The sequence below is a fragment of the Lepus europaeus genome, chromosome 12 (genome assembly GCF_033115175.1).
Source record: "Lepus europaeus isolate LE1 chromosome 12, mLepTim1.pri, whole genome shotgun sequence".
NCBI lineage: Eukaryota > Metazoa > Chordata > Mammalia > Lagomorpha > Leporidae > Lepus > Lepus europaeus.
The window spans coordinates 29,433,415-29,447,654 of record NC_084838.1 but is presented as its reverse complement, the minus strand read 5'-3'; positions in this window follow the sequence as shown (position 1 = coordinate 29,447,654).

Genomic DNA, 14,240 nt, shown 5'->3' with positions numbered 1-14,240 from the left:
ACCTCATTAAATTCCAGAACATTGGTTGCACTGGAAATGAAATACATTACTGAAAAGCCTTCAAAGCTTTGAAACTTTGAAATTAAAAATTAGCTTGAAATTATTCTTGAGGCTCAGAACTCTTCAATGAACTCTAACTTCCTTTACTATAACAATGGATAATGAAAATTTATTTTATTTTTTGGGCAAAAACATGAGGCTTCATGAATAGTTAGGCACAAAATTAACTGTGGTCCTTCAAAATCAATAATGTGCTTGCCAATCTTCAATCAGGTAAGTGTATGGTCATGAGGAAAACTTAGTCACTTAGGGGTTAGTATGGTAGAAACAAATTACATTAATAATTGTAATATTCATCACTTTATTTACCTAGAGGAATATTTTTCATTGTTTGACATTTTTGTGAATCTACCTAGATATTTTCTCCTTAATCACCTCACAAACTCAATAAATCACTAAGTTTTATTTGTTTTACCTGTTGAAAATCTCCCAGCATCATGACTTCCTCTCTATCTCCATAGCTAAAGCTTTCAAGACATCACTATCCATTACCTAAACTATTACAAACATCGTTTAACTGCTTTTCTGGCTGCCAATTTCTCCCTGTTCCAACGTACTTCTATTTTATTGTCCAAATTCAATTTGACCATGTGACTTATCTAATTAAAATTCTTCTTTTCTACACTGTAATCTGAATCAAGTCCAAAATTCTTTGCATGTCATACACAGTTCTACATAATTTGGCCTCTGTCTTTCAATCTCATCTTCCTCCCGAAAGACATCCCTTCCTTTGTTCAGAGAAGCAGAGGTCCAGGTCTATCAAAATGCTTACATATTCCGAAGTATCTCTTTCATGATGGGCTATGTACCCAGAATAGTCTCACCTGCAGATTTATCTTCATTACTCTTCATTGAGTCATTGCAGACAGAGGTAACTTCCTGTAGGGACATTTTCCAGACATATCCAGAAAGAATACCTAATGAGAATATCTCTTGTTACTGCTAAAAACTTTAAACAAATTAATATGTTTAGCAGTTACAATAACCCTTGAAGCAGAATTTATTGTTGTTTTCATTTGACAGACAAGAAAACTGAAATTCAGAGTGATTAAGAAATGTTTTAACACCACACAAACTGTTAAGTGGCATGAGCTCTGGCAATCTGAAAGTTGCACATCCATATATTTTATCACCCCTCCATGTTCCTTTCTGATTTATAATTCAACACATATAAGAGTTTTGGAGAACTGCATTTTATGAGTCTTTCCTCTACGAGGCTATACATCCTTCAGGGTAGGTGCTATATTTGTTTTATCCTCCCTGCGTCCTTGGCATCCAATTTGGCTCTGATACACAGTAGATGCTTGAATAAATGAAAAAGATGGCTCATGAATTATTCAACCTTTGCTTTTCCTTTCTTTTTGCTCATTAATTTTCCCATGAGTGTGGACATCTAAAAGACAAGCTAAAGTCGGGATCAAAGACGAGCTTCAGGCCGGCGCCGTAGCTTAACAGGCTAATCGTCCACCTTGCAGTGCCGGCACACCGGGTTCTAGTCCCAGTCGGGGCGCTGGATTCTATCCCGGTTGCCCCTCTTCCAGGCCAGCTCTCTGCTATGGCCTGGGAAGGCAGTGGAGGATGGCCCAAGTGCTTGGGCCCTGCACCCGCATGAGAGACCAGGAGAAGCACCTGGCTCCTGCCTTCGGATCAGCGAGATGCGCCGGCCGCAGTGGCCATTGGAGGGTGAACCAACAGCAAAAAGGAAGACCTTTCTCTCTCTCTCTCTCACTATCCACTCTGCCTGTCAAAAAAAAAAAAAAAAAGACGAGCTTCAAATCAGTCCAAGGTGGCCCCTACTTGATGTTCTGTAAGAAGGTTTAGAAAAGGAAGCAGTTAAGCCAATGATTTAAATGAGTTATCTACATGTGCTTTTTTTTTTTTTTTTTTACAGATAGAGTTACACAGTGAGAGAGAGACAGAGAGAAAGGTCTTCCTTCCGTTGGTTCACCCCCAAAATGGCTGCTATGGTCGGAGCTACACTGATCCAAAGCCGGGAGCCAAGGGCCTCCTCCCGGTCTCCCATGTGGGTGCAGGGCCCAAGCACTTGGGTCATCCTCCACTGCCTTCCCTGGCCACAGCAGAGAGCTGGACTGGAAGAGAAGCAATTGGGACTAGAACCTGGCACCCATATGGGATGCTGGCGCCGCAGGCAGAGGATTAACCAAGTGAGCCACAGTGTCGGCCCCAGAACATGTGTTCTTGGAAGTCTCCTTTTTGTTATCAGAAATGTGTTTTTGAATTTGGCTTGGCCATGTTTTAGCTTCTCAACTTTATTTGTGAAATAAATGAACTGATTATTCAATTAATTAATTATTAAAATATTAGCCTGATTATGTTAGCATATTTATAGCATTCAAATGAGAAATTAAGTATTTCTTGTCAGGAAGGTATCTTGATCTTCCTTTCTTGGAGATCGCAACACTGACCTCTTCCCTAACCAACATTATTTCATCATTTACATTATGGATATTACATGTTAACTTTCTAGAAAAATTTTAAAATCTGACTCAGAAGCTGCCACTAATAGGGGTGAGAGTGCTAACTTAGAGGCCACAACTAAGCACCTACTCTAACAGTTGCTCACTTGGATCACGAGGCTGAGAAACTAGGTAGATCAACTATCAAATTCCAAATTCCACTAAGTGTGTGAGCTTGGGCTAGGGACCTCTCTTAAGTATGTATCTGGCATGGGATGATTTTATTGTGTAAAAACGTTTAACATAGAAAATGTACTAAAATGTGTTTTATTTCCTATATGAAATATAAGAAAGTGGGGTTTCTTACCAGTTCGCACATAAGTAAGGTATATGACATTAGATAAGTTTATTCTGTGAATCCCACTTGCTTCTCTTCAAACAGAACCAATGCTACTAAATGACCAGTCTGAATAGAGGCTAGCAAATTGGTGACTTCCGCAGGTCTCATTGTGGTTATAAAACCCTCTGTTTTAATTTTTACCTTCTTCCAATCAAATCCTAACCTAAGATAACTGTATGGAGAATACACAAGTCAATGAATTTGTTCATTCATTTGTTCAATAATTATTTATTCATTCATTTGTCATTCATTGTTATAATCATTGGCTATTAAATAATGAAAGTTAAAAAAAAATCCTGTATAAGGGAGCTTATAATCTATTAGGGGATAGCAATGAAAATATATGTATATACTAACAGGCAGTTATAATTGCTATCAAATAATAAAGTATTGCTAGATATAAGAGTGCTTAGAAGTGGGACTGGCACTGAGCCTCCACTTGTACACCAACATCCTATATGGAATGCCAGTTCATTTGCTGGCTGCTCTTCTTACAATCTAGCTCTTTTCTAATGGCCTGGGAAGGCAGTGGAGGATGGCCCAAGTGCTTGGGCCCTTGTACCCAAATGGGGCACCCAGAAGAAGCTTCTGGCTCCTGGCTTTGGATGGGCCCAGCTCAGGCCTTTGAGGCCATTTGGGGAGTGAGTCAGCAGATGGAAGACCTTTCTCTTTGTCTCTCCCTCTCTCTGCCTCTCAAATAAATAAATAAATATTTTTTTAAAAAAAAGAGTGAAGAAGATGTTGTATAGATAGATCTAGGGGAGTTTTTGAAGGAGGTGACATTTGAGTAGAGAGCTGCATGATGGGAGAGAGTGAACCACAAAGCAAGCTGGCAAAGAACTTCCCAGGTAGGAATAATACCAAGTGCAAAGTCATTAAGGTAGAAGTATGCTAGGAGTATTTGATAAAGAGAAAAGAAGCAGAGGCTCTGGAAATGGCTGGATGAGAGTAAAAATTATAGGACACCAGGTCAGAGAGAGAGAGCTGGAGGCCAGACCACAGATGGACATGAAGGCTGAAGTGAGGACTTTCATTTTATTTTAATTGCAAGAAGGGGACCCTAGAGATTTGTAGTTTGTATTTTAAGGGTAGATTTGGTGCTGTGCGGCATAGATTCACTTATCAACAATAGTTTTACATTTGATGACCTAGATTTCTGTTCACATGTTTCTTAAGGACATAAGCCTAGGGTCAGGAGCAAAGTGAGAGAATGTTTACTATTGACTGGTGTTGATTAATGACAACTCTGGAGAGAGTACACTGTGCAGATCTGAAGCAGTGAATGGACCACCACTATGCAGAGCCTACTGATGGAAGTCTGGGCAGAAGGTTGAGTAGGTAAAACGTTTCCAAGGTTGGAAAGAACTTGGGTGGCTAAGATGCAGAACTGAGTCTAGCATGCCTGTAGCCGAGCAAACAAATGGAGGATGATACCAAGTTTAATTGAGAGACAGGCAGTCATCAGGCCATGCAAAACCTTTTGAGTCATACAGAGTTTGAGTTTTATTCCAAAAGCTATAGAAAGTTCCTTGGCAATGCTAAGCTGGAAAATATCTTATTTATACTTTTAAAATCTTTCAAATTGCAGTGGCTATGGAGATCAAACAATTGTTTTTATTGATCAAGAATATGGGAGTGCTGTTTTGCACAAATGATCTATGAGATATTGACACTTTGTCCTCATATGCCATGCCCAATCCTGTTAATGCTGCTTGTCTTATATTTTGCAAATACAGTTCTTGTTATCTAACTTAGCCTGGGGTCTCAATTTTAGTTCAATTGATTATTCTAGTTGGATCCAAAATGCTTTCCCCTAAAGGGCAATTCTTATTATGCTGTATCTCTCCTTAAACCCCTTAATGTATCTCTAATACATAAAAGAATCATAATTCTTGGTTTTCCTAGGAAACTCTCAGTTTATACCTTTTATCTCAGGGTACTTAACAGCACTGATTCTCCCTCTCAAAAGTTGCCTAATCTGAATGACATGTTATTTAGTGATTCTACTGCTCTTAGTTTTAAATCCACACTCTTCATCAAGTCACATGAATGCCTCAGAGATTCGCATTTTCCCATACTTGCTCTCCTCCACCCTCCACCTTATGTTTTTCTGGCACACTTTAGATATCTATAATGTTTTTAAAGCACAATCTGTTCTTTCCTCATTGTGTTTGCACAGGGTCTATATATACCTCTCTCCCTTCTTCTCACAGCAAGCTCATGTGTGATCTTAACATTCCAGAACAGTTTCCACATTCTTTTCTAACCCTTATTGCCCCCAGCTTAGATTATGTGCTTCTCCTTGTAATATCATAGCTCTTTGTATTCCCAATAACTACCACAAAACCAGGAAATGTTTGTTGGCACCCGGAAGGCAGGATGGGAAAAGGGCAGATAGGCAAGAAGGGAAAAATAAAGCAGAGAAGGAAGGAAAATGTACCCCATATATTAGAGGTGCTTAAAAATGTTGACTGTCATCAATATATGAGAAAAATACTTCTAATCCAATCAGTATTCCATCATAAAAATGTTTATCAATTTCTAGTTTAAAAATATATCCATATTTTATGACTGATATTTTGTTTTATTCCCATAGTCTTTTAACATAATTGATTGGGATTGAGCCAGTCCTTCTTTTTTTTTTCAGTTCAATATGATTTTATTAAAAAATTTGCAAAGCTGAAGGAGGGATATGATCTTTTGTTAAAAGAAATCAATTTTTACAGCATATATTCAGCCTTTCTAGCTTTGTGTTGAATAGTAACAGCAAAGGAAGTTTCCGTTTTTGATCCTCACAGCCAGCCCTTCTAATTAGTTTTAACTAGTAGTTTTTGTCATTATTGAATTAAAACTATAGTATACCTGGGATACAAATATGAATTTATTTTGACATTCTGATGAGTGACAACCAGTGACAACCTACAGTTTCTAAGTTTGTATTATCCCAGACACTTCACTCATAGACACTTTAGTCAAATTCCAATTCCAAAGAATAGTTCAATTTAATTCATGGGTTTGCACTTTTCAATTTAAAGGATAGATATCTGATATCAGAGAAGAGCTACTGGCATGAATTATATCAAACAGTAACTGAAATGAAAAATATGCAAAACAAGGCTAACGTTTTCCAGGATGCAATGCTTATTATTTTGTATTGCTCCTCAACCTCTCCAAGATTCATCCTCTGCCTTTCCCTGCCCTGCCCATTCCCCAGGATTCTAAGAGCAATGGCCTCCATCTACCCAGTTTTACTGCCAAAAAGCTCCGAGATGGGTTTGCACATTTGAGGCACAGGAGAAGTGTTGGAGGCAGGAAGAGAGGATACAGATTTTCTTCTCTGTCCCTTTGCCATGCCTCTGCCTGTGATTGTGACTCTCTATGTCCATAGACCATACTTGCAGCCAGCCATTCATTTATAGATTCACAACTCACTAGGGAGAGAGAATGTATTTCTTATCCTTTGTCCATTTGATTTTAAAAGTTGTATCTGCTTTCTTGTGCTTCTTGTCTGGGTGCTTCCTCATCCCTTGTTCCCTCCCATAGCTCTACCTGGTATATGCAGCTCTTTAACTATATTTCCTTTATTTGAAGCATTTGAGTTAAATTCTCTTTCTTGCTAGGATCCTGACTGAAGCAGATACAGTATCTTTGTGCTAATAGTCAATAATTAAATTTAGATTTACCTGACTGCAATAGTATGATGAACAAAACAATGGCTTTCAGATATTTCCATAGCCTAACTCCTAGGACCTGTAAAAATGCTAGGTTATGTGGAAGAGAAGAATTAATGGTGTACATGGAATTAAGATTGTTAATCATCTGAGATTACCAAAGTGTGTCTGATGTCATCTCAAGGTTCCTTCAAAGTGGAAGAAGAATGTAGAAGAGGAGGCCAAAGTCGTGCAATGTTAGAACTCCATCTGCTTTCCCGACTTTGAAGTCAGAGGATGAGGAATGCAGATCCCCTAAATACCTGGAAAAAGTCAGAAAATTCATCTTCCCCAGAGCCTCTAAAAAGTAATACAACCCTGACCAAACCTTGAATTTAACAGAGTAGAACTGTTATGCTTCTAAATTACAGACTATAACAATAATACTGAGTTGTTTTAAGCTACTAATTTTTTGTAATTTGTTATGGCAGCAAAAGAAAACCAATGTACACAGCATGAGAGATGGAGATTTGAAGTATTGTGCTTTCATCTACATCATCATTTCTCAATTCATGGTAGCAGTACTTCCATGACTGCAACTCATACTAGGTTTTAGTAACAGCATTTTGACCTTTGTCCATTTCAAGTCCACAGGTGCTAATAATTTTGGATATTTATTGCCCTGGAAGCTTTGCCATGCATTTTTGCTGCCCTAAATCATTCCCACAAATATGTAATGTTCCTTTAATTGATGTCTCTTAAATATTAAGTGGGTCACATATTTCTTCCAAAGAAAAGTTCTAATACTGTCAGCCTCCTGACCTCTGTTTTACTGAGACTAAAATGAGAATCATGGTTCATATATCTGGGTTTTCTATTAGGAGCCACAATAACTGAGATTATCAGTTCAGTATACAAGTTGAAGAAATAAGAGAAAATCCTATTTACAGATGTCTAAAGGTTCAAGACAGGAAGCCTTCAAAAAGACAAAACAAAACTCTGTATGAGTAAAAGGGAATTGCATACTTATAAAAATAGTAACTTCTAAGAATGTATTTGGGAAAAAAGTCTTGACCAGTCCATAACAAACTGAAAATATAAACTTAATTAAATTAAATCAATTTGTGATCTGTTGTTTTATTTCAAGTTTACACTTATTTAGGCCTATGTGCAATTCAATTATAATCTTATTTTCATTCAATAAATCTATAGGAATAAATTTATCATTTGTCTTTATAATTTATAATCTCTGGTTCCAGGGATACAGATTGTTCTGAAACTTAGAGACAATAAAACCTCTTTTCAAGTGGTGTACTTAACTTAGCAACTTTAAAACAATGAATAAAAAGGAATTATACATCAAGACTGCTATAGTGTGAACATGAGTTGGCTCTCCAACTTATGCAGATAGTTAATTCCCAAAATCACTGATTGATGGATTAAGGGCAGAAGTTTGATTCAGTTTTGGTGTCCGAGAGATAGGACTGGTGAGAGGTTTTTAGGTCACTGGGGTCATGTCCTTGAATCATTCTCTTGATTATATAAACTGAGGTTGGCTTAGCTGCTTTCTCTCTCTGCTTCCTGTCTACACATGTTCCACTACTCACCATACTCCTCAGACATCAAACTAACAGAGTTGCCAGTCATGGACTGTGAACCTTTCAAATCATGAGCCAAAATAAACCTTCATTCTACTAAGAAGTTCCTCTCAGGTATTTCAGTTGTAGCAACGAAAAGCTACTAAAATATCAACTAAGTCCGACTTATTCTAAGTTCAGTCGAGTCTGGCTCAACATTTGAAAATCAATTCATGTTATTCACCAAAGCAAAAATGTAAAATTGTAGGAAAACATTAACTGATGCAGAAAAAGCACTTGACAAAATCCAACACAAGGATTCATGATAAAAATACTCGGAAAACTAGGGATAATAAAGAGGATTTTCAAACTTGACAAGGAAAGTCTACAAACACTTGCAAATAACATGATTCTTATTCAGAAGAAATTAGATTCTTTCTTTCTAAAATCAAGAACAAGCCATAGCTGTGTCTTTCACCACTCCTAACCAACAATATTCTAGAAGTCTTAGCTAAAGCAATAATTAAGAAAAGGAAATGAAAGTTATATAGAGTGGGAAGAATTAAAGTAATTTCGTTTGGGGGGAGTTTTTGTTTTGTGTCATTTTCAAATGACCTGATTTTCTTTCTAGAAATCAATTTCTTTCTAGAATCAATAAAATATCCTGTGATAAGAAATTATAGCAAGATTTCAGGATCCAGGACTAACATAAACATGTCAATAGATTCCCTTTATACCAACCCAACGGTGAAAAATTGGGATTTGAAGTTAAAAGCATGAGACTATTTATATTATCACTAAAGTGAAAAGTACTCAGTAATAAATCTGAGAAGACGTGCAGGATCAATGGGTAAAGGACTCATAATAAACAAGACAACAATGAAGAAGGAAAACAAAGTACAGAATAGAGAACAAAATTCTACAGGACTGAAATTACTTGATGCACCATAAAGCTACAGTAATCAAAGCAGTGTAGGTTTGGTGAAAAATGTAGACAGATCAATAGAATAAGACAGCCCAGAAACAGAACCATTCCTATATAGCCCTGAATCCTTGACAAAGGAGCAAAAGCAATTCAATAAAGGACAATCTTTTTAACCAATGGTGCTGGATAGCTGTATATTTGCATGCAAAAAAACATGAATTAGACATCATTGTGATTTTAGTAGGGCTAAAATAGAAAATAGTTGGGTCTGGTGTTGTGGCACAGTGAGTTTAACCACCACCTACAACATTAGCCTCCCATATGAGCCCCAGTTCATGTCATGGCTACTCCGCTTACCATCTAGCTCCCTACTAACATGCCAGGGAAAGCAAAAGCAGGTGGACTGAGTGTTTGGGCCCCCACTACTCACGCAAGAGACCTAGATGAAGCTCCTAGTTCCTGACCCTGGCCTACCCCAGACCCAGACATTGGGGTCATTTAGCAAATCAATTAGTGGATGGAAGATATCCTTCTTTCTCTCTCTGTTTTTCCAACTCTTCCCTTTAAATAAATAAATCTTTTAAAAATAATAAAACAAGAAAATCAAAATAGCTAATGACAAATCTTTGAATACTGCATTAATCTATTAATCTTGTTCATTTATACCATTTATAAAAATATATGCTACTATAGTATCAATTTCATAATTAAGATGGTTCCAGACCTTAAGAAAGATGACGGAATGAATTAGGAGTTTTTGATACCTGAGTGATACCATTAATTAAATTTTTAGCACTTATAAAATTATTTAAATTTTTGAACAATGTTTCCTCATCTATAAAATGGAAATATAATGATTTCCCTTTCTGACATATCCTTGGAGGCCTAATTAAATTTGAGACAATAACTACAACACAGATAAATATTTATGTTATGTGAACCCCAAGAAACAGTGATGCAGGTTTAAAATCACAATCTTAGAAAGTATTGCCAGTAGTGTATCCACTATGTCACACTAAGAATATACCTCTTGCCATACAGGACTAGGTGAATCTATTTTTTTTCTCCTAAAAATAAAATATTTTCCTTCTTTTAAAAAAACATTTATAATTTATCAAGTATGATTATACTGAAATTCACAAACTTCCATCACTTTTTGGTTCCACTTTCATGAGAGTTATTTCCCTGCCTTTCAAATTGTGTCTGGCCATGGGGACCAACTTCAAGCAATGCCATACTGATGAACATGACAGATCAAAGTTTTGGAAAATGCGTGTGATTTGGGCCCATCTTTCCAACCTCTGCATCACTGGTAGAACATGATCTGGCAAGCCCTCTGGTTCAAGAAGGCAGATAGACACTGGAACAGATTCTCTCACTTGTAGCTTGAAGTAGAGCATTGCAGTCACCCCAAGCTAGATCAGCCAATACCCAGCCCAAACACAGCCCTCAGCCAGGCAGATTGCACAGAACAGCTCAAGTTCACCCAGAGATTTATGGTGAGTAAATGGCATGGGCCACTGAGATGCTGTGGGGATTATGTCTCATTGTTGTGGCAATAGCTACCTAACATACCATATACTACACTTATCTTATTTACTTTCTAGGACAGTCAGGGCTGAATTTGAAATTTATATGTATTCTTAAACAGTCTGTATATTTGGGCATTTATGCTATAGATTTTCAAGTTTTTAACTTTATGAGCACTTCTACTTTTTTGGATCCTATATTCTGATTTATAATTTATCACTCTTTTACTGATTATGTTTTTTTCTAAGCTTTTCATGTGCTTTCAGGACTAACACAGGGCATGCATCTGTAAAATATTGAGTGTGTGCTATGTGCGAAGAATTACAAATAGGGCTAAAATTTCAGTCCCATTCTTGAAGATGTTACAGTCTCATAAGGGTGACAGACACATTGAACTATATGTGATAGTTATATACTAGGTATAATAATATAATGTCAATAGGAATAATAGAGTATAAAACATACATAATTATGGATATATAAAAACTGTTCTGGTCAAATATGTTGCCAAGGAATGGGGAAATCAGACAAGGGAGCTTTCACAGAGTAATATTTTATCTCTGTATTGAAAGGTAAGGCTTTTGGTGTTCTTTTTTTTTTTGTTGTTTTGTTTTGGGTTTTTTTTTTTAACTTTTCTTTAATGAATATAAATTTCCAGTGTACAGCTTATGGATTACAATGGCTTCCCCCTCCCATAACTTCCCTCCCACCCGCAACCCTCCCCTCTCCCGCTCCCTTTCCCCTTCCATTTGCATCAAGATTCATTTCCAATTCTCTTTATATACAGAAGATCAATTTAGTATAAAGATTTCAACAGTTTGCACCCACATAGAAACACAAAGTGAAACATACTGTTTGAGTACTAGTTATAGCATTAAATCACAATGGACAGCACATTAAGGACAGAGATCCCACATGAGGAGCAAGCGCACAGTGGCTCCTGTTGTTGACCCAACAAATTGACACTCTAGTTTATGGCGCCAGTAACCATCCTAGGCTGTCGTCATGAGTTGCCAAGGCTATGGAAGCCTTCCAAGTTTGCCGACTCTGATCATATTTAGACAAGGTCATAAAAGACAGAGTGAGGATAGTAACCAATGATCCTAAGAGTGGCATTTACCAGGTCTGAACAATTATACAGCATTAAGTGGGGAAGAGGACCATCAGTACACACAGGTTGGGAGTAGAGCCATTGGTGGTAGAGTAGAGGTTATGATTACAAAGGAATGAGGCCCAAGTGCACTAGGCAGGGCCTAGAACAAAGGACAGAGTCATTATTAGAGGAGCTAAGAAAGGTGCTGTCTAAGCTACAATTAAGTTTTCTGATTGAGAGGCAAATAGAACCTGATAGAAGGGGCTTGATAATAATCTGTTGGGCTTTAGGCCTTATAAGTTAAGAGGCCCAGACCTATCTATCTCTTCACATGGGGTATATCCTAAGGGAGGTGTGAACCTCCCAGGGGAAGGCACTCTGTTGACTTTCATTACTTGGCTGGCCTGAGAGGAGAGCTGGCCAGGTAAAGGCAGGGGACATCTCTAACAAGAAATTTACAGTTCTGCCTGCAATGTTGCTGACCCTGCTTGACCATCCCCTCAGCTGCAGTGGTCACTTTGGAAGTTGGGCTGAGTGAAGGGCTTTTCAGCTTAGAGCCAATAAGATCTGTGGCTCTGACCTGGGCATCCTTCGACTCCAGGGCAGGTCCATTTCCAGTGATCCAACTCTTGGCAGAGCTGCCAGGGCTCTTCACAAGCTGACTTCTGCTGAAGCCCAGGCTTACCACATTGAAAGCCACTGCAGTGGACTGGCCTGTTGGGTCTCCTTGAGGGCAGATCACTGTACAGATCAGCCATTAATAGGCCTGCCACCCATTGCTTCTGATGCCTAGCTTTCTTTTCCTCCTGGTTTGTGTTAAAGCAGACCAGAGGATGAAAGGTAAGGCTTTTGCAGCCAGCATTGTGGTACAATGGGTTTAGTAATCACCTGCAATGGCAGCATCTCACATGAGTACCAGTTGGAGTCCTGGCTGCTCTACCCTTGAGCCAGCTCCCTGCTAATGTACCTGGGAAACATTGGAAGATACCCCAAGTTCTTGGGATCACACCACCTATGTCGGAGATCCAGATGGTGTTTCAGGCTCCTGCCTTCAGCATGGCCGAGCCCTGGTTAATAAAGCCATCTGGGGAGTGAGCCAGAAGGTGGAAAGTCTCTGTCTCTTTTTGTCTCTGTTTCTGTCTCCTTGTCTCTCTTTCTGTGTTTCTCTCTCTCCCCCTCTCATTAACTCTGCTTTTCAAATAAATAAATACATCTTATTTTTTTAAAAGAAAGATAAGGAATTAGAAAAAATGAATTTTTTCAGATAACATAATTCACTTTGGTGCAACTATGGTATATAATATGAAGCAACAAGGGCCAAAAAGTTTTTCGATTCTGAATAAGTGGATATTGTATCTGGAATTAAAAATGGCAATTTTTAATGGAAATATAAAAAATTAAAAGGAAAAAAGAATTTTTCAACTGTGGAGACTGAAAATTCACACTTCCTTGATTTAAAAGTTATTGTGATAACAACTATAGATTTCATTTCAGCCATGGTTTCACATCACTGATATTAAAGGAACAGATTTGAAAAGCTTTTTTTCTGTATTGTCCAGCTTTAATTTTTCAGGTCAGTCACAATATATTGAATTTTATCTTTAGCATTTGCCCAGAGTTTCATGAAATGTTTGAGTCTGGAATGAAAAAAGCAGTAGGAGAATTAAAAAAGGGGGAAAAAGCCATGTTTCATTTGAATCTTTTTTGACAGATTCCTTTTTGTTTGGCCTCTCACATCCTCAGCAATAGCAGATTATTTGAAAATAAAACAATTGATCATACTTAGCCATAAATAAAAATGTACACATAGGATAAAATAAGATTCCTTTTCTGCTCTGGTTTCTTTTGATAAAATTGTCAGTACGCATTTCTATGTAGTAGTGATAAGAATATTGTTCTTGATATTTTACTGTTCGATACCTCTTCACATATCAATATCCACTGTGTTAAGACTATGTTCAATACAATTAACTGTAATCCCAATGTGTTTTCATGAGCCTCTTTTACTCCCAAAGGAAGCCTCTTTTACCCCTGACAAGGGGCTAATTAAAACATGGTGCCAGGAAATTAGTATGGAAACATGAAATCAGAGAGGAGCATCCACCCATAGTTCAAGATTAATCCCAAGGCATACCAATTCTATATAACAGCACTGTAAGTTCAAAAGCCAGGAGGAGAAGCATAAACAAGGTAACAACCTGAGAGCAAAGTAGGGCATGAAAGAGGGGCATAGCGGATTATGGAGAATCCAGGATAACTAAGGAAAAGCATCTAATGGTAACTACAAACTCAAGGTACTTGGTTGTGTGTGAGGGTTTTAGGCTGGCTTTCAGCACAATAGTTGAAAGTGTATCTATCTCAATATGAACTAAAACTTATTTTATATATTGTTGGAGATGACTGGTCCATAGCATTCTTCCTTTCATATTAGCACTGGAAATGTACTATCAGCCAATTTTCAATCAACAGACATATGTCTTCCTTAAATCAACAGCTTTAATTGTCAGGGTTTTAGGATATTAAGAGGACTGAGAAAGAATGGTAGCAGTACTGTTGTAGATTCATCTAAAAAAGCAGAGGCCCAGCCT